This window comes from Bos taurus, chromosome 16 (assembly GCF_002263795.3).
Source record: "Bos taurus isolate L1 Dominette 01449 registration number 42190680 breed Hereford chromosome 16, ARS-UCD2.0, whole genome shotgun sequence".
In the NCBI taxonomy this organism is placed as follows: Eukaryota; Metazoa; Chordata; class Mammalia; order Artiodactyla; family Bovidae; genus Bos; species Bos taurus.
Window position 1 is genome coordinate 32,290,021 of NC_037343.1, and position 20,183 is coordinate 32,310,203.

At 37.6% G+C, this 20,183-nt stretch overlaps 1 protein-coding gene and 1 non-coding gene across 5 annotated transcripts in view; one reads left to right on the forward strand and one right to left on the reverse strand.

Annotated features, from left to right (window-relative positions):
* The window catches only part of EFCAB2 (EF-hand calcium binding domain 2), a 112,990-nt gene that overhangs the window by 87,191 nt on the left and 5,616 nt on the right, over nucleotides 1–20,183 (reverse strand). The window lies entirely within an intron of this gene.
* LOC112441925 (U6 spliceosomal RNA) lies at nucleotides 11,844–11,950 on the forward strand. The gene has a single exon (XR_003029880.1). It is a non-coding gene; the product is annotated as a U6 spliceosomal RNA (small nuclear RNA).

The window sequence follows — 20,183 nt, forward strand, 5'->3', positions numbered from 1 at the left end:
TTGAGTGCCCTGCTTCATGCATTGAACTTGCATTGGTCATCTATTTCACATATGGTAATATACATGTTTCAGTGCTAGTCTCTCATATCGTCCCACCCTCGCCTTCTCCCACAGAGTCCAAAAGTCTGTTCTTTGCATCTGTGTCTTTTTTGCTGTCTTGAATATAGGGTCATCATTACTGTCTTTCTAAATTTCATATATATGTGTTAGTATACTGTATTGGTGTTTCTCTTTCTGACTTACTTCACTGTGTATAATAGGCTCCAGTTTCGTTCACCTCATTAGAACTAACTCAAAGGTGTTCTTTTTTATAGCTGAGTAACATTCTATTGTGTTTATGTACAACTTCCTTATTCATTCATCTGCCGATGGACATCTAGGTTGTTTCCATGTCCTGGCTATTGTAAACAGTGCTGCAATGAACACTGAGGTACATGTGTCTCTTTCAACTCTGGTTTCCTCAGTGTGTATGCCCAGTAGTGGGATTGCTGGGTTGTATGGCAGTAGGGTTGTAAGCCTTTGACTGTGTGGATCACAATAAACTGTGGAAAATTCTGAAAGAGATGGGAATACCAGACCACCTGACCTGCCTCTTGAGAAACCTATATGCAGGTCAGGAAGCAAAGGAGAAAAGGAAAGATATAAGCATCTGAATGCAGAGTTCTAAAGAATAGCAAGAAGAGATAAGAAAGCCTTCCTCAGCAATCAAGGCAAAGAAATAGAAGAAAACAATAGAATGGGAAAGACTAGAGATCTCTTCAAGAAAATTAGAGATACCAAGGGAACATTTCAGGCAAAGATGGGCTCGATAAAGGACAGAAATGGTATGGACCTAACAGAAGCAGAAGATATTAAGAAGAGATGGCAAGAATACACAGAAGAAATGTACAAAAAAGATCTTCACAACCAAGATAATCACGATGGTGTGATCACTCACCTAGAGCCAGACACCTTGGAATGTGAAGTCAAGTGGGCCTTAGAAAGCATCACTACGAGCAAAGCTAGTGGAGGTGACAGAATTCCAGTTGAGCTATTTCAAATCCTGAAAGATGATGCCGTGAAAGTGCTGCACTCAGTATGCCAGCAAATTTGGAAAATTCAGCAGTGGCCACAGGACTGGAAAATGTCAGTTTTCATTCCAATCCCAAAGAAAGGCAATGCCAAAGAATGCTCAAACTACCACACAATTGCACTCATCTCACACGCTAGTAAAGTAATGCTCAAAATTCTCCAAGCCAGGCTTCAGCAATACGTGAACCGTGAACTTCCTGATGTTCAAGCTGATTTTAGAAAAGGCAGAGGAACCAGAGACCAAATAGCCAACATCCTCTGGATCATGGTAAAAGCAAGAGAGTTCCAGAAAAACATCTATTTCTGCTTTATTGACTATGCCAAAGCCTTTGACTGTGTGAATCACAATAAACTGTGGAAAATTCTGAAAGAGATGGGAATACCAGACCACCTGACCTGCCTCTTGAGAAATCTGTATGCAGGTCAGGAAGCAACAGTTAGAATTGGACATGGAACAACAGACTGGTTCCAAACAGGAAGAGGAGTACGTCAAGGCTGTATATTGTCACCCTGCTTATTTAACTTATATGCAGAGTACATCATGAGAAATGCTGGGCTGGAAGAAGCACAAGCTGGAATCAAGATTGCCAGGAGAAATATCAATAACCTCAGATATGCAGATAACACCACCCTTATGGCAGAAAGTGAAGAGGAACTCAAAAGCCTCTTGATGAAGGTGAAAGAGGAGAGTAAAAAAGTTGGCTTAAAACTCAACATTCAGAAAACAAAGATCATGGCATCTGGTCCCATCACTTCATGGGAAAAAGTGGAAACAGTGTCAGACTTTATTTTGGGGGGCTCCAAAATCACTGCAGATGGTGACTGCAGCTGTGAAATTAAAAGACGCTTACTCCTCGGAAGAAAAGTTATGACCAACCTAGATAGCATATTGAAAAGCAGAGACATTACTTTGCCAACAAAGGTCCGTCTAGTCAAGGCTATGGTTTTTCCTGTGGTCATGTATGGATGTGAGAGTTGGACTGTGAGGAAAGCTGCACTGACGAATTAATGCTTTTGAACTGTGGTGTTGAAGACTCTTGAGAGTCCCTTGGACTGCAAGGAGATCCAACCAGTCCATTCTGAAGGAGATCAGCCCTGGGATTTCTTTGGAAGGAATGATGCTAAAGCTGAAACTCCAGTACTTTGGCCACCTCATGCGAAGAGTTGACTCACTGGAAAAGACTCTGATGCTGGGAGGGATTAGGGACAGGAGGAGAAGGGGACAACAGAGGATGAGATGGCTGAATGGCATCACCGACTCAATGGACGTGAGTCTGAGTGAACTCCAGGAGTTGGTGATGGACAGGGAGGCCTGGCGTGCTGCGATTCATGGGGTCGCAAAGAGTTGGACACGACTGAGCAACTGAACTGAACTGAGGTCCCATTTGTTTATTTTTGTTTTTAATTCCATTATTCTGGGAAGTGGGTCATAGAGGATATTGCTATGATTTATGTCAGAGAGTGTTCTTCTTATGTTTTCCTCTAAGAGTTTTATAGTTTCTCACCTATGTTTAGATCTTTAATCCATTTTAAGTTTATTTTTTGTATGGTGTTAGAAAGTATTCTAGTTTCATTTTTTACAGGTGGTTGACCAGTTTTCCCAGGATGACTTATTAAATAGATTGTCTTTTCTTCATTGTATATTTTTGCCTCCTTTATCAAAGATAAGGTGTCCACAGGTGTATGGATTTATCTCTGGGCTTTCTATTTTGTTCCATTGATCTATATTTCTGTCTTTGTGCCAGTACTATACAGTCCTGATGACAGTATGTAGCTTTGTAGTATAGTCTGAAGTAAGGCAGGTTGATTCCTCCAGTTCCATTCTTTCTCAAGATTGCTTTGCTTATTCAGGGTGTTTTTGGTGTTTCCATACAAATTGTGAAATTATTTGCTCTAGCTCTGTGAAAAATACCACTGGTAGTTTGATATGGATTGTGCTGAGTCTATAGATTGCTTTGGGTAATATACTCATTCTTCCAATCCATGAACATGGCATATTTTTCCATCTATTTGTGTCATCTTTGATTTATCAGTGTTTTATAGTTTCCTATATATAGGTCTTTAGTTTCTTTAGGTAAATTTATTCCTAAGTATTTTATTCTTTTCATTGCAATGGTGAATGGGATTGTTTCCTTAATTTCTCTTTCTGTTTTCTCACTGTTAGTATATAGGAATGCAAGGGACTTGTGTATTGATTTTATATCCTGCAACTTTACTTTATTCATTGATTAGCTCTAGTAATTTTCTGGTGGTGTCTTTAGAGTTTTCTATGTAGTGGATCATGTCAGCTGCAAGCAGTGAGAGTTTTACTCCTTCTTTTCCAATCTGGATTCCTTTTATTTCTTTTTCTGCTCTGATTGCTGTGGCTAGGACTTCCAAAACTATGTTGAATAGTAGTGATGGGAATGGGCACCCTTGTCTCATTCCTGATTTTAGAGGAAATGTTTTCAGTTTTTCACCATTGAGGATAATGTTGCTGTGGATTTGTCATATTGAGGATAATGTTGCTGTGGATTTGTCATATATGGCTTTTATTATGCTGAAGTATGTTCCTTCCGGAGAAGGCAATGGCACCCCACTCCAGTACTCTTGCCTGGAAAATCCCATGGATGGAGGAGCTTGGAAGGCTGCAGTCCATGGGGTCACTGAGGGTTGAACATGACTGAGTGACTTCCCTTTCACTTTTCACTTTCATGCATTGGAGAAGGAAATGGCAACCCACTCCAGTGTTCTTGCCTGGAGAATCCCAAGGATGGGGAAGCCTGGTGGGCTGCCATCTATGGGGTCACACAGAGTCGGACACGACTGAAGTGACTTAGCAATAGCAATAGCATGTTCCTTCCATGCCTGCTTTCTGGCGAGTTTTTATCATAAATGGGTGTTGAATTTTGTCAGTCAAAGACTTTCTCTGCATCTATGGAGATAATCATATGGTTTTTATCTTCCATTTGTTAATATGGTGTATCACATTGATTGATCTGTGAATACTGAAGAATCCTTGCATCCCTAGGATAAAGCTCACTTGGTCATGATGTATGATCTTTTTAATATGTTGTTGGATTCTGTTTGCTAGAATTTTGTTGAGGATTTTTGCATCTATGTTCATCAGTGATACTGGCCTGTAGTTTTCTTTTTTTTGTAGCATCTTTGTCTAGTTTTGGTATTAGGGTGATGTTTGCCTCATAGAATGAATTCAGGAGATTACCTTCTTCTGCAATTTTCTGGAAGAGTGAGTAGGACAGGTTTTAGCTCTTCTCTAAATTTTTGGTAGAATTCACCTGTGAAACCATCTGGTCCTGGGCTTTTGTTTGTTGAAAGATTTTTGATTACACCTTTGATTTCCGTGAACAACCACATTTTTATAACAGAATGACTGTAATATATGTCAGAGTATCTTGTATATTTTTTAAACATACTGTATACTGACGGAAGGTTTATTTTTATAAAATAAGGATCCTAGAAGTATTTTTAAGAGTGTCAACAAACAGGAACACTTTTCAGTTATTGTGTAACCTCCATTTTCCATGCATTCTTATGGGTATTTATTAGAAACTAATTCTTAAACGTGCTTTTAAAAATCATATCCTGTATGTTAACTTTGGTCAATTTTTTTATCCTCCTTAAAAAATAATTCAAAATAATAAAATTGTATAACAGTTTTAGAAAAGAAACTAAAAAGCATGAGAAAAAGTTCAAGTTTTTTCTCCTTTACTTCCTTATAATTGGATGTAACTAGAGAAAGTGTGGGGAGAGACTTGATATTATTAAGGGTCTTTTTCAGTAATACACATTAAAGGAATTTGGATTTTATTCTAAGGGCAATAGGTATCAAACTAGGATTTATCAAGTAGGGAGTATCTGACTAGATTTATTATCAAGAAAGATCACTCTTGTTGCTAGGAGGAAAACTCAATTGGAAACAAAGAAATGGCTAGTGATCTGGAGAAAGTGTATCCTCAGTGTGTCCTATTCTTTCCCATAATGCTATAATCACTTGTTGGGGGTCCCCAAGTTGTCCTTCCCCAACCCCCATTAGACTGCAAATTCAGTATGTCATAGGCTTCATCGATTCTCGTCACTTCTAGGTAGTATGTATTCCAGGATCCCAACAGAGGGACATTCTACCAAAAAGCTGACCATTAATCTTCAAAGCTATCAAAGTGATCATGAAAAATAAGGAGAGTCTGAGACTGTCATAGCCAAGAGGAATGTAAAGAGACATGACAGCTAAATGCAATGTAGTATCAGAGTTGGGATCCTGGAACAGTAAAGGGCATTAGGTAAAAATTAAGGAAAACTGAATAAAGAATGGCTTTAAGAAATAAAAAAGTTACTAACTTCTTACTTTGAAAAAGTTTTGCCACCATTTCTAGGTTGCAGCACAGTATCAGACTACCTGGGTTTAAAGATCAGATCCATCAATTATTAGCTCCATAACCTTTTGGACAGGTAACTTAACTGCTCAATACTCAGTTTCTCTCACCCGCAAAAAGGTATCAAGACTGTCTTAATGTCACAAGGTTGTTTTGAAAGCTACTACCAGAACTACTGGTAATATTCAATAAAAGTTACCCATTATCAGACTATTTTTTTCTAATTTGAGCAAAGTTACTTAGTATCTCAAGAAAGTAAGTTATATAAATTTGACTGAGAGAAATTAAGTTTTCTGTTACAGCTGACCCTTAAACAACAGGAGTTTGAACTGCACAGATCCACCTACATGCAATTTTTTTTTTCAACTGTAAATACTACCATACTACAAGGGTCCGAAGTTGATTGAATCTGAGATGCAGACCATGGACAAAGGAGAATCACCCATATAAGGAGGACCAATATAAATTATATGCAGATATGCAACTATGCTGTGGGTGGCACCCCTAACCCCACACTGTTCAAGAGTCAACTGTACTCATTTACATGAAATGTAATGAAAGAGAAAAAAGGAAAAACTCTATTAAATAATTTCACCCAGGATTATTAGCATTGGTTTGCATGCGTGTGTTAGTCACTCAGTCATGTCTGACTCTGTGACCCCGTGGACTATGGCCCACCAGGCTCCGCTGTCCATGGAATTCTCCAGGCAAGAAACTGTAGTTGGTACCCATTCCCTTCTCCAGGGGATCTTCCTGACCCAGGGATCAAACCTGGGTCTCCTGCATTGCAGGCAGCTTCTTTACCATCTGAGCCACCAGGGAAGCCGGAGCTTCCTACACTGATTTTCATGAAGTCGTAAACCTTACTAGAATCTATTGGTATTTCACTAATAATATTTTTTGAACTAGTAATTACTTTAATTATTGGGTTAGATATGCAAATCATCTTTTTAAAAATACTAAATAGGGACTTCCCTAGTGGTCCAGTGGTTAAGACTCCATGTTCCCAATACAGGAGGTCCAGGTTCATTCCCTAGTTAGGGAACTAGATCCCACATGCTGCAACTAAGATCCAGGGCAGCCAAATAAATTAATGTTAAAAAAAAAAAAGATAAAAAAATACTAAATAAAATGTATATATTTTATATTATTTACATTATTCATAGTTGTTCCTACCCTTCTAGGTCACAAAAGCATACAGCAGACTTCTTTTTTATAAAATAAATATAATGAAATTAATACAATACAATAATAAAATACCTTTTAATTGGTGAAATCTCAGAGGCAAGTTATATTACTGCACAGTAATTCCTTTTACCTTCTTCCCATATTACACATTACTAAAGCCAACAATTTGACATATTTGTTTTTCAGCAATAGAAATACTAGGGCTAAAAATTATCTATTTTACCAAGTTAAAATCAAACCATACCAAGACAAAACCAAAACTGTGCTATGCTAGTTGCTCACTCATGTCCGATTCTTTGTGACCCCATGGACTATAACCCACCAGGTTCCTCTGTCCATGGGGATTCTCTAGGCAAGAATACTGGAGGGGGTTGCCATGCCCTCCTCCAGGGGATCTTCCCAACTCAGGGATTGAACCCAGGTCTCCAGCATTACAGGTGGATTCTTTACCATCTGAGTCACTAGAGAAGCCCCAAACCAAAACTACTTAACATTTAATTTCAAAAGAGGAAATTAATGATAAAAAATACAGAAGGAGCTATATTAACCAAAATATATGTCAAACTGCCTAAGAAAACAGAGAGGTTTTTGTTTTGTTTCCTTTCCCTCTGTCCCATTGAGTGACAGTTGCCACTGACACAATCCCAGGGCAAGGATGTAATCAAAGGTTTTCAATTTCAGCACCAGCTACCAAATACTGGCCCCACTACCCAGGGAGAATAGAGAAGTTTTTAAATATCACAGCTGGGTTTTTTTCTAAAGCTAAGATGTCTGTATATATATTTAAATACTAGGTACTCAAAATCCCACCTTCATAAATTAAGAGAAAATAATAAGCCCCAAGAGAAATCCTTATCATGAGACCTGTTTAAAACACACAACAAAGAAGGTAAAGAAATGCATTCCAGATTAATTAACTAGAAGTATAAATTATGTTATTGTTCTATTTGACCCAAATAATGCCAATACCTATTCCAGAGATATGCTGTTTTAAAAAAAATGTTAAGAACCCATTAAGGTGTTTTGGGGGGAGGAGGAGTTCTTAATGAATTCTTATTTTATAAATGGGTTGATCCAAAAACAATATATCACCAAAACACCTGGCTTAAAATACTGTACGGTATTTGCTCATGATCTAGCTTTATGTTACTACGTGCTTTCATTTATCAAATATTTATTGATCATGTACCACAAATACATTTTAATTTAAAAGGAAAACAAATCAGCTACAGTAAACTATAATAGCAGATGTGCTAAAACTCAGCAAAGTATGTAGACAGTGTTATAGAAGCACAAGAGTGACACCCCATCTTTTTAGAGTGAGACTTAGGTAGAGATGATGAAATAGTCAGACATTGAAATGGAGAGGCATTAATTCATCCCTAACCCTCTTTAAATCTCAACATCCAGTCACAAAGAAATTTAGAATCTCTAGGCTCTAAAATCTTCTTACCTATTTCCTCTGCTACCACCTAGTCCAAGATAACACCATCATCACCTGCTCTTGCCCTGGTCCAATCTGTCACAGTATCGGCAAGGGACCTTGGACCTTTTAAAAACATAAACCGAATTGTATTATCTCCCTAGTTAAAAGGCTTCAGTGACTTCCTCTTGCTTTTGGATAGAGGTCAGTACCCCTGACCTGGTCATCTAATACGTGTGGTCTTGGCCTACTTTATAAACCTCATTTCACACTAGTCTTACAGTCTCACCCACCCTCACTTCTTCATACCAGCTATACGGACCTTTATTCAATATTTCTAGTAAGCCATGCTCCTTTATTTATTCAGGCTTTTGAATCTTCAGTCCTTTTAGCTGAAAACTAGTAGGTTTGGGGGGGCTTCCTCGGTGACTCAACGGTAAAGAATCTGCCTGCCAATGCAGGAGACATGGGTTCTATCCCTGGGTCAGGAAGAACCCCTGCAGAAGGAAATAACAACCCACTCCAGTATTCCTGCCTAGTAAATCCCCTGGATAGAGGAGTCTGTCGCAAACAAGTCGGACATAAGTTAGGAACTACACAACAGCAGGTTTTTCAGAATAGGGAATGCCACACTCAAAGCCCCTGAAGTAAGAAAAAATTAACTCAGGGGTCCCTCTTCTAGAACTTTTTGAACTTAACCCAAATATCACTGAATTATGGTTCTCTTCTCTACAGTATATAATCTCTTAAGATGGTAAGACCCAAATATGTTCTATTCTCCAATGTCCATCACAGTGCCTGACACAGTAAGTAATTAGTGATATAATATATAGAACTCCTACTACATGTGAAACTCTCTGCTACGTGCTTTACCACTGTATGAGGTAGCTTCTATTTTACTCCTCATTTAACAAGCAAAGAAGTTAGAATAGTTATGTATCTAGCCTAAAATTCTTGCTGTTGTTCAGTCACTAAGTCATGTCCAACTCTTTTGAGATCCAGCTATTAAGAGGTAGAGCTGGAATTCAAATCCATCAAGAGTTACTATCAATTTCATGTTCTGTACCACTAAACAATACCATTTATTCAAGGAAGCCCAGGATAAGAAAACAATATATACAGAGGCTTATAACTTTAATTATGGAAAAAAAAAAACACATAAACTGTTCATTATGGTACAATATAGAAGGCATGGAGGGTGGCACCTGCCAGACTTGTGATTAGAGCAGAACCTGGAGAAATAAAACATCAGAGTCTGCTCTATTAGAGAATTAATACCATACTAAAGCAATGGTGATGGGCAGGGAGGCCTGGTGTACTGTGATTCATGGGGCCACAAAGAGTCGGACACGGCTGGGCAACTGAACTGAACTGAAGGCAATGGGAAACATGAAAGGTTCTGACAGAGAATTCATCACCAGATAAGCAGATTTTCAACATGGTAAATGAAAATAAGTAAAACAATTAAGAAGCTTTTGCAAATTCAGTAAATGCACATGTACGTACAAACAAATTGAGGAAGCTCCTATTTTTATGACTTGTATTTTCTCTGTCATATAAGAAGTGAAAAAATGAATAGGGAGGATGCCCACTCTTATCACTTCTATTGAACATAGTATTGGAAATCCTAGCCACAGCAATCAGACAAAAAAATAAAACATATCCAAATTGGAAGGGAAGAGGTAAAACTGTCACTATTTGCAAATGACAAGATACTCTCTGCAAAGGCATTAAATTCTCCACACAAAAACCCTTAGAACCAATAAATGAATTCAGTAAGGTAGCAGGATACAAGATTAATATAAAGAAATTTGTCACATTACTTTATACTAACGATGAAATATCAGAAATAGAATGCAAAAATATAATACTGCTTAAAATTATGTCAAAAAGAAATACCTAGAAATAGACTTAAACAAGGAGATGAAAGACCTATATGCTGAAAATTATAAAACATTGATAAAGGAAATTGAAAATTATTAAAAGAATGGAAAGATCTCCCATGCTCCTGGATTGGGAGAACTAATATTGTTAAAATGGCTTATCCCACACAAAGCAATCTACAGATCTCATACAATCACTATCAAAATACCCATGACATTTTTCACAGAACTAGAACAAATAATACTAAAATTTACATGGACCCACAAAAGACCCAGAATTGCCAAAGCAATCTTGATGAAAAAGAACAAAGCTGGAGGCATAATCCTTCTACACTTGAGAGATTACTGCTGTTGCTGCTGCTGCTGCTGCTGCTGCTAAGTCACTTCAGTCGTGTCTGACTCTGTGCAACCCCACAGATGGCAGCCCACCAGGCTCCCCTGTCCCTGGGATTCTCTAGGCAAGAACACTGGAGTGGGTTGCCATTTCCTTCTCCAATGCATGAAAGTGAAAAGTGAAAGTGAAGTCGCTCAGTCGTGTCCAACCCTTAGCGACCCCAAGGACTGCAGCCTTCCAAGCTCCTCCATCCATGGGATTTTCCAGGCAAGAGTACTGAAGTGGGGTGCCATTGCCTTCTCTGTCAGAGACTACTACAAAGCTACAGTAATCAAAACAGCCTAATGTTGGCATGAAAAATATATATGGATCAATGAAACAGAATAGGGAGGCCAGAAATAAACCCACATATTTATATAGTCAATTAATATACAAGACAGCAATCAAATACAACAGAGAAAAGATAATCTCTTCAGTAAGTGGTGTTGGGAATACTGGGCTGCTACTTGTAAATTAATGAAATTAGGACATTCCCTCACACCATATACAAAAATGAGCTCAAAATGTTTTAAAGACCTAAATATAAGACATGACACCATGAAGAGACTCCTAGAAGAGAACATAGGCAAAACATTCTCAGATATAAATTGTAGGAATATTTTCTTAGATTAGTCTCCCAAGGCAAAAGAAAGCAAAAATAAACAAATATAACCTAAACAAAATTAAATGTTTTGCACAGCAAAATAAACTGTCAACAAAATGAAAGATAACCTATGAACTGGGAAAAAATATTTGCAAACGATGTGATTGACGAGTAATAGCCAAGAATATAAACACCCCATACAATTAACTGTCAAAAAACAAACAACCTAATCAAAGACCTAAGTAGACATTTCTCCAAAAAAAACATACAGGTGCCCAACAGGCACAAGAAAAGACACTCAACATCACTAATTATTAATGTGAATCAAAACAAGAATGAGGTATCACCTCATACTGGTTAGGATGGCTATCATCAAAAAAAGTCTATAGATAATAAACGCTGGAGGGAGTGTGTGAAGGAAAGGGAACCTCCTATACTGTTGATGGGAATGTAAATTGGTACAGACACTTTTGCAACAGTATGTAAGTTCCTTTAAAAACTAAAAATAGAGTTACACACACACACACAATGGAGTATTACTCGGTCATTACAAAGAATGTTATTTGCAACAACATGGATGGGCCTAGAGAATATTAAACTAACTGAAGTCAGTCAGAAAAAGACAAATATTATATGATATCATTTATATATAGAATCTGAAAAATAATACAAATGAATCTATATACAAAACAGAAACAGATTCACAGACACAGAAAACAAACTAATGGTTACTAAAGAGGAAAGAGTAGGGAGGAGGAATGAACTAGGAGTATGGATTAACAGAACAAAATACTATACATAAAATAGATAAGCAATGAGGATTTACTGTATATAGTACAAGGCACTATATTCAATATCTTATAATAACCTACAATGGAAAATAATCTGAAAAAAAAAGAAATATATATATACCTAAACTACTGCTGTAGTGCTCGTTTCGGCAGCACATATACTAAAATTGGAACGATACAGAGAAGGTTGGCAAGGCCCCTGCGCAAGGATGACACGCAAATTTGTGAAGCGTTCCATATTTTTTAAAAATAAAATAAAACAAATAAATAAACTACTGCTGTATACCTGAAACTAACACAATACTATAAATCAACCATACTTCAATTTTTTAAGTGTATCTAAATTAAACTTCATAGAGATTTTACATAAGAGATTATCTTTGTTCCTAGGAAATACATACAAAAGTATTAAGGAAGATGCAGTACAACTGTAACATACTACTCTTAAATGTTTCAAGTAAAGAATATACATATATAACAGATATATACAAGTTATATGTGTGTATATATATATATATATGAGAGTGATAAAATGTGACAAAATATTGAAATTAATCTGGGTAAAGGGAATGTGGGAATTCTCTGTACTATTACAATTTTTCCGTAAATTCGAAATTATTTTACAAAATTATTCAAAATTATTCTTAAAAATAATCAGTGAATAAAAAGGCAGTTCAAGAATAAAAATATCTGAATTGAAGATGTCAGAGGTCATACAATCCTAGATGTTATAAGATACAAGTTTGGCCACGAAAGTGGGCAGTTGAAGTATAATGCAGATAAAGTCACTGAAACTGGTCACATTTGAAACACTTTCCCTCCCATTTCATTATATTGCACAGTTTCTATGAAACTTCACTTACTGATTTCACCTGAAGTTCTTTAATCTCTAAAATTCCTTTCACTCTTCTTTTGAAGCCTTTAGTGCTTATACTATTTTATAGTGTAGTTACCAGTGCAAATCTACTAACCAATTAAAGAGTTGCATAGTTCCCTTTCCTTATAACTAATGAAGATCTTAACAGAATTTCAAATCTCTATCTCTTTGATATCCTATTAAACAGACTACCACTTTTCAGGTTTATTATCTTGAGTCCTACTCAGAAGTATTTGAGAGTCCCGTGAACTGCAAAGAGATCAAATCAGGCAATCCTAAAGGAAATCAACCCTGAATATTCATTGGAAGGGCTGATGCTGAAGCTACAATACTTTGGCCATCTGACGAGAAGAGCCAACTCATTGGAAAAGACCCTGATGCTGGGAAAGATTGAAGGCAAAAGGAGATGCAGGCGGCAGAGGATGAGAAGGTTAGATAGCACACCGACTCAATGGACATGAATCTGAGCAAACTCTGGAAGATAGTGAAGGACAGGGAAGCCTGGTGTGCTGCAGTCCATGGAGCTGCAAAGAGTCAGACAAAACTTAGCAACTGAACAACAACAACAACAGAAGTATTTAACCTATGTGATACAAATGTTATTAAACTGAATACAAATGTTAACGTCAGCTACTATATCAAAGTTGGTGATAATAATGGCACATCACCCCCTACTGTACCAGGCATCCCTGCATCCCGGATCTCTCTGACTTAAATTTCCAGAAGTTATCACCTGGTTACTCCAAAGGATGAAAGATCCAACCATCTGCCTTATGACTTTCATCCAAACCTTCCATATTTAGTTTCACTCCACACACAGGCCATCAGAGGTGGCTGCTGCCTCCAATTCTAAAAATTACCAGGATTTCACAGCTCCCCTTGGTTTGTTTCTTTTTGGCTCCCTCCTCCACAGGCTTATGTTTATTTTCTTTGGTTCTGCTAAGTTAGTGGCCACTCATTCATCCATTTAATAAATTATTATCTCCTCTAGTAATGTCTTTTTATAAACCCCTATTATCTCCTCTCCTATTCTCTTTATCTTTGTTAAGTCTATGCCTTTTTTTTTTTTAATTCTTTTACTGTCATTCTGTGGGATTTCAGTAAGGGCAAAAATAAACATGTGTACTCTATCATCATGCTGAAGCAGAAGTGCCATTCTAGCATTTTAAACAATGAAGTTGGATTTAAAATGTAATTTCCAATCTGAGTGCTTCTGCAAATGTAACGAGGGTAGCTCTGAACTATTTTCAATATTTTTAGAAGGTTAACAAAAAACACATTTACCCATGAAAAGACCATGCAAGATGAAACTAAACTACTCTACTCATTACCCTTGGTTCATTTATTCCTTCAACAAAGATGTACAGACTGATTACAATAAATCCTATAACTGTTCTAAATCCCAGGGAATGAATAGTAAGTGAAATAAAGTTTCTGACTTCCTGAAGTTTCCACTGTAGCAGGATAGACAAACAATAAGCAAATATGTATCTTATTCTAATCATAAGCTCTGACTGGCAATTGTGTATCTTCGATTAATTAATCATTTTTAAAAGAAAAGAATGTAATTAGTAAAAAAGATCACAATAAGTACTCATAGAATTTAGAAATGAGATTATCTTCTGTAACTCATAAATAACTAGTATGAACGAACAAAGAGGAGAAGGAATGAAGTCATTTTTCCAAAGGGGATAGACGGTGGGGATCTATGTTGTATCAAAAGATTCTTGATACAAGACGTTCATTGACCATTTACTGTGGTGGCATTATTCTGCAGTATTATTTATAGCACAGAAAATTTGGAAACAATGTAGACATCCAATAGTCAGGGAAAGCTTAGGTAAACATAATTCATAAATATAATAAATGCAGCTATTAAAAATAATGCTGAGAAATACTGATGACATGACAAAATGCTTATAATAGTAAGGACAAAAGCTGGATATAAAACTATATACAACGTAATCTCAAATCCATAAAATAAAACAAAATACAAATCTGTCTAGAAAAAAACCTAGAAGCAAATACATTGAAACTTTACCCTAGATTCTAGATCAATGGTTTTTAATAGCATCCTCATCCTCCAGTAACTTTGTTAGAAATGCAGATTCTCAAGAGCCCACTCTCAGCCCACCAGCCCCAGACTTATGGGTTCAGAAACTCTGGGAATGGTGCTTAGCAATTTGTGGTTTAACTAGCCCTCCAGGTGAGGCTGAAGTTCATTAAAGTTTGGGACTACTGCTCCAGATAAGGAGATCATGGGCCAAGTTTTCCTTCCTTTTATAATAAAATTCCCCTTGACTTCTCTATGTGGGGTATAGAGGCTAAGAGCATTGGCTTTGGAGTCAGACAGACTTGAACGTGAGTCTGTTTCAGCAGTTAGCTAAGTGGCCGGCCTTGGTCATACTGCTTTACCTGTCTATCAACACTACTCCAATCCACTCTCTCCTGCTTTACATGGTTTCTGACAAGAAGCCTAGGTAAGGCTTCTCACTTTTTTTCTGACTTCTTTCAGGATTTTCTTGTTAACTTTGGTTTTCTACAGTTTGAAATATAATATACCTAGGCATAGCTTCTTGATATTTCTCCTGATGGTGTTCAGTTAGCTTCCTGGATCTGGTTTGGTGTCTGTCATTAATTTTGGAAATTCTTGGCCGTTATTTTTTTTTTTTAATATTTACATTTATTTAGTCGCACTAAGTCTTAGTTGTAGTATGTGGGATCTAGTTCCCTGACCAGGGCTCGAATCTGGGCCCCCTCGTATTGGGAGTGTGGAGTTTTAATCACTGGACTGCCAGGGACATCTCTCCTCTTGGCTGTTATTATTTTAAATATTTCTTGTGCTTCATTCTTTGATTCCTTTTCTTCTGGTAATTCCAATTACGTGTATTTTAGACCCTTTAAAATTGTCCTAGTACTTGGATGTTCTGGTTTTTCTTTGGTTTTTCATTTTCTCTCTCTGCATTTCAGTTTGGGAAGTGTCCAGTGGCATCATCTTCAAGCTCAATGATTCTTTCCCCAGTCACATTAAGTCTACTGATGGGTACATCAAAGGCATTCTTTCATTTCCGTGACAGTACATTTGGTCTCTGATACTCCTTTTTCTTTCTTGGAGCTTTCATCTCTCCACTTGAAATACTCATCTGTTCTTGCATGTTGTCTACTTTTTCCATTGCAGCCCTTAACATATTAGTCATAGTTATTAAATTCTTTATCTGATAATTCCAAAATTTGTACAATGTACCTGAGTCTGGTTCTGATACTTCCTTTCTCTTCAGGTTGTTTCTCTTATCTTTTAGCATGCCTTGTAACTTCTTGTTAAAAAACACACCTGATGCATCAGGTAGTAAGAACTCAGATAGAAGGTCATTAGTATGAGGATTAGCTTCCCAGATGGCACTAGTGGTAAAGAACCCACCTGCCAGTGGAGGAGACATAAGAGACGCAGGTCCATCTCTGGGTCGCAAAGATCCCCTGGAGGAGGGCATGGCAAACCATTCCAGTATCCTTGGGAGAATCCCGATGGGCAGAGGAGCCTGGCGGGCTACAGTCCCTGCAGTCACAGAGAGTCGACATGCCTGAGGCCGCTGAGCACACAGGAGGGTGTGTGTACTGTTTCCTGTTTCCTGTAGCTCCAGTGCCAGGTTCCTGCCAGAATTTCGCCTTAGATACAGCATGCATTTACATTTTTCAGTTGTAAAACGCTGGTATTACACTGAGTCCTGTTTATGTGGTGATTAGGTGTGAGTGAAGAAAAGCAATCTATAGTCTCGTGGTTAAATTTGTTTTTTATAAATAGACCAGGGTTTCTGGAATGTGACCCTTGTAACTGTTTTTTAGCTTCTCCCCATCCTCTTAGATGAGATAAGAAGGCTATGGGGCACTGTGGCTGGCTAAACACAGATAGGTAGGACAAGGCTCTGGTAATGTCTTTTCCCCCTGGAAAGCACATCTTTTTATGAAGAATGTTCTGGAGATTTCAAAACGGTTACTTTCCCCTTCTGCCTGCTACAGCAATAAGGAAGTCTTTCCTGTCCCTTTACCAGATAGCCTGGTGGGGTTCCTGGAAGTAAAACCCAAAAAAATATGAGGGATTTCCTAAGACTGTAGGTTCCCAGAAGTTTCTCAATAGCACAGCTTCCACATAGCCTTCAACTATTTGCCAGAATTACCAAGTATTTCTTCCAGTTTATGGCAACAGGGGTGATGACTTCCAAGCTCTTAGTGTTGGAGCTGAAACTAGAATTCTGCTTTACCATCCAAGCCCCTGTTATTCATTTGTAGAAAGGGGATAAAAGGGGTCTCTCTCACATAGGTTTGTTCGAAGAATTAAATAACATAATTCATGTAAAATATTTAGCCCAGTGCCTACTCCAAAGTGCTGATGAGATCAAGAACTCTTTAAACTGAAGTCTAAGGAAATTAAATGACACGCCCAATGAAATCTGGAAAAAAAAAAAAAGCAGTGTCCAAGTTAAAGCCCAGGTCTTAAGCTCCAAATTTATTGCTACATTTTAAAAATAAGTGATTTCTTTACACTCATTCATTCCTTCAGCAAGTATTTACAGAGTGACTACAATACATCCTACAACTGTTCTAAATCCCAGGGAATTAACAGTAAGTGATATAACTCTTATTGAGAGAGTCAGTTCCTAGGTAGGTTGATAAGAAGTCCAGGGTTCCTAAGGAGAAAGGGGTCCGGAGCCCTTGAGAAGGAGAAAGAGGTATGGGGCTCTCAAGGAGAAAAGGACAAACGTTCTTTTCTACATTGCTTTGTCTTAGTCAATATAACAATGCATCTTGCTTGAGGACATGTTTCTCCTTAACAAGAACCTTTTGACTAACCCTGTCATCTTAAAATTATATTATGGGAGTGGGTCTGGTAAAATCTTTCTATTGTTCATTCCAATCTTGTTAACTTAAGATGTATATTATGGGAGTGGGTCTGAAAAAAATATATAAAGACTTGATAAGGCTAGTCAAAAGCAAAGGAGAAAGGGAAAGATATACCCATTTGAATGCAGAGTTCCAAAGAATAGCAAGAAGAGATAAGAAAGCCTTCCTCAGTGATCAGTTCGAAGAAATAGAGGAAAACAACAGAATGGGAAAGACTAGAGATCTCTTCAAGAAAATTAGAGATACCAAGGGAACATTTCATGCAAAGATGGGCTCGATAAAGGACAGAAATGGTATGGACCTAACAGAAGAAAAGATATTAAGAAGAGGTGGCAAGAATACACAGAACTGTACAAAAAACATCTTCACGACCCAGATAATCACGATGGTGTGATCACTCACCTAGAGCCAGACATCCTGAAAAGTGGACCTTAGGAAGCATCACTATGAACAAAGCTAGTGGAAGTGACAGAATTCCAGTTGAGCTATTTCAAATCTTAAAAGATGATGCTGTGAAAGTGCTGCACTCAATATGCAAGCAAATTTGGAAAACTCAGCAGTGGCCACAGGACTGAAAAAGGTCAGTTTTCATTCCAATCCCTAAGAAAGGCAATGCCAAAGAATGCTCAAACTACTGCACAATTGCACTCATCTCACATGCTAGTAAAGTAATGCTCAAAATTCTCCAAGCCAGGCTTCAGCAATACGTGAACTGTGAATTTCCAGATGTTCAAGCTGGATTTAGAAAAGGCAGAGGAACCAGAGATCAAATTGCCAACATCCACTGGATCATTGAAAAGGCAAGAGAGTCCCAGAAAAACATCTATTTCTGCTTTATTGACTATGCCAAAGCCTTTGACTGTGTGGATCACAATAAACTGTGGAAAATTCTGAAAGAGATGGGAATACCAGACCACCTGACCTACCTCTTGAGAAATCTGTATTCAGGTCAGGAAGCAACAGTTAGAACTGGACATGGAACAACAGACTGGTTCCAAATAGGAAAAGGAGTACGTCAAGGCTGTATATTATCACCGTGCTTATTTAACTTATATGCAGAGTACGATCATACAAAATGCCAGGCTGGATGAAGCACAAGCTGGAATCAAGATTGCTGGGATAAATATCAATAACTTCAGATATACAGATGACACCACCCTTGTGGCAGAAAGTGAAGAACTAAACAGCCTCCTGATGAAAGTGAAAGAGGAAAGTGAAAAAGCTGGCTTCAAACTCAACATTCAAAAAACTAAGATCATGGCATCTGGTCCCATCACTTCATGGCAAATAGATGGGGAAACAGTGGAAACAGTGACAGTCTTTATTATTTTGGGGGGCTCCAAAATCACTGCAGATTGTGACTGCAGCCATGAAATTAAAAGATACTTGCTCTTCGGAAGAAAGGCTATGATTAACCTAGATAGCATATTAAAAAGCAGAGACATTACTTTGCCAACAAATCCATCTACTCAAAGCTACAGTTTTTCCAGTAGTCATGAATAGATGTGAGAGCTGGACTATAAAGAAAGCTGAGCACCCAAGAATTGATGCTTTTGAACTGTGGTGTTGGAGAAGACTCTTGAGAGTCCCTTGGACTGAAAGGAAATCAAATCAGTCAATACTAAAGGAAATCAGTCCTGAATATTCATTGGAAGGACTGATGCAGAAGCTGAAACTCCAATACTTTGGCCACCTGCTACAAAGAACTGACTCATTGGAAAAGACCCTGATGCCGGCAAAGATTGAGGGCAGGGGGAGAACAGGATGACAGAGGATGAGATGGTTGGATGGCATCACCAACTCGATGGACATGAGTTTGAGTAGGCTCTGGGAGTTGGTGATGGGACAGGGAAGCCTGGCATGGTGCAGTCCATGAGGTCACAAAGAACTGGACACGACTGACCGACTGATCTGAACTGAACACTTAGATTTTATGTGATACATATGGAATCTACTAAACAGCCACTAATTTCCTAAAATGTACTAACCACTTTTCTTCTGATTTATTCAGCATTCCTTTAATGCAGGCATTGTGGTGGGTAATGAATGACCAAGAAGATACTGTCCACATTACAACAGATTATGAAATATAACTATTTCCAGTTTACCTTTGAGGAACCTGAAGATCCCTAGATTTAGTATTTTGGCTAGATTAGATACAGCTTGAGGAAACTATGATTTAAATTCAGATCTTACTTCGGTGCTCACGTTTTCTACTATCTTGTACTACACTCTGTACTATCAACAGTTCACTTTTCAAAAAGTAGTATTAACCTGTAATCTCAGTTTTTTACTTTAGATTTCCAAATGTTGGGTTTCGAGAGGAATGGCACAATACAGGGAAACAAACACAAAACAAAATTATAAAACTTCTTCCGTCTAGGAGTGGATTCCTCAATTGGAAGTACTTTACCAAGCAATATTATCAAAGCATGCAAAGTGAAAAGAATGCTTTAATACAAACAAAAATAATAAATCCTAGAAAGAACTTTGAGTACCTGAGTCTTATTTAAAAAAAAAAAAAAACTGACATGCCTTCCAAAGCTCAATGGCCTGCCAAAAATTAGAATGCTATTCCTAAACAGTCTGTTTCCTAGACATGATTTTAATCACAAATAGAAGATTCTTCCAGTCCTATATAAAAGTCTCTAAGAGATAGAAACATTAAAATAAGATTAAAAGATCCAAAGAATCAACAACTACA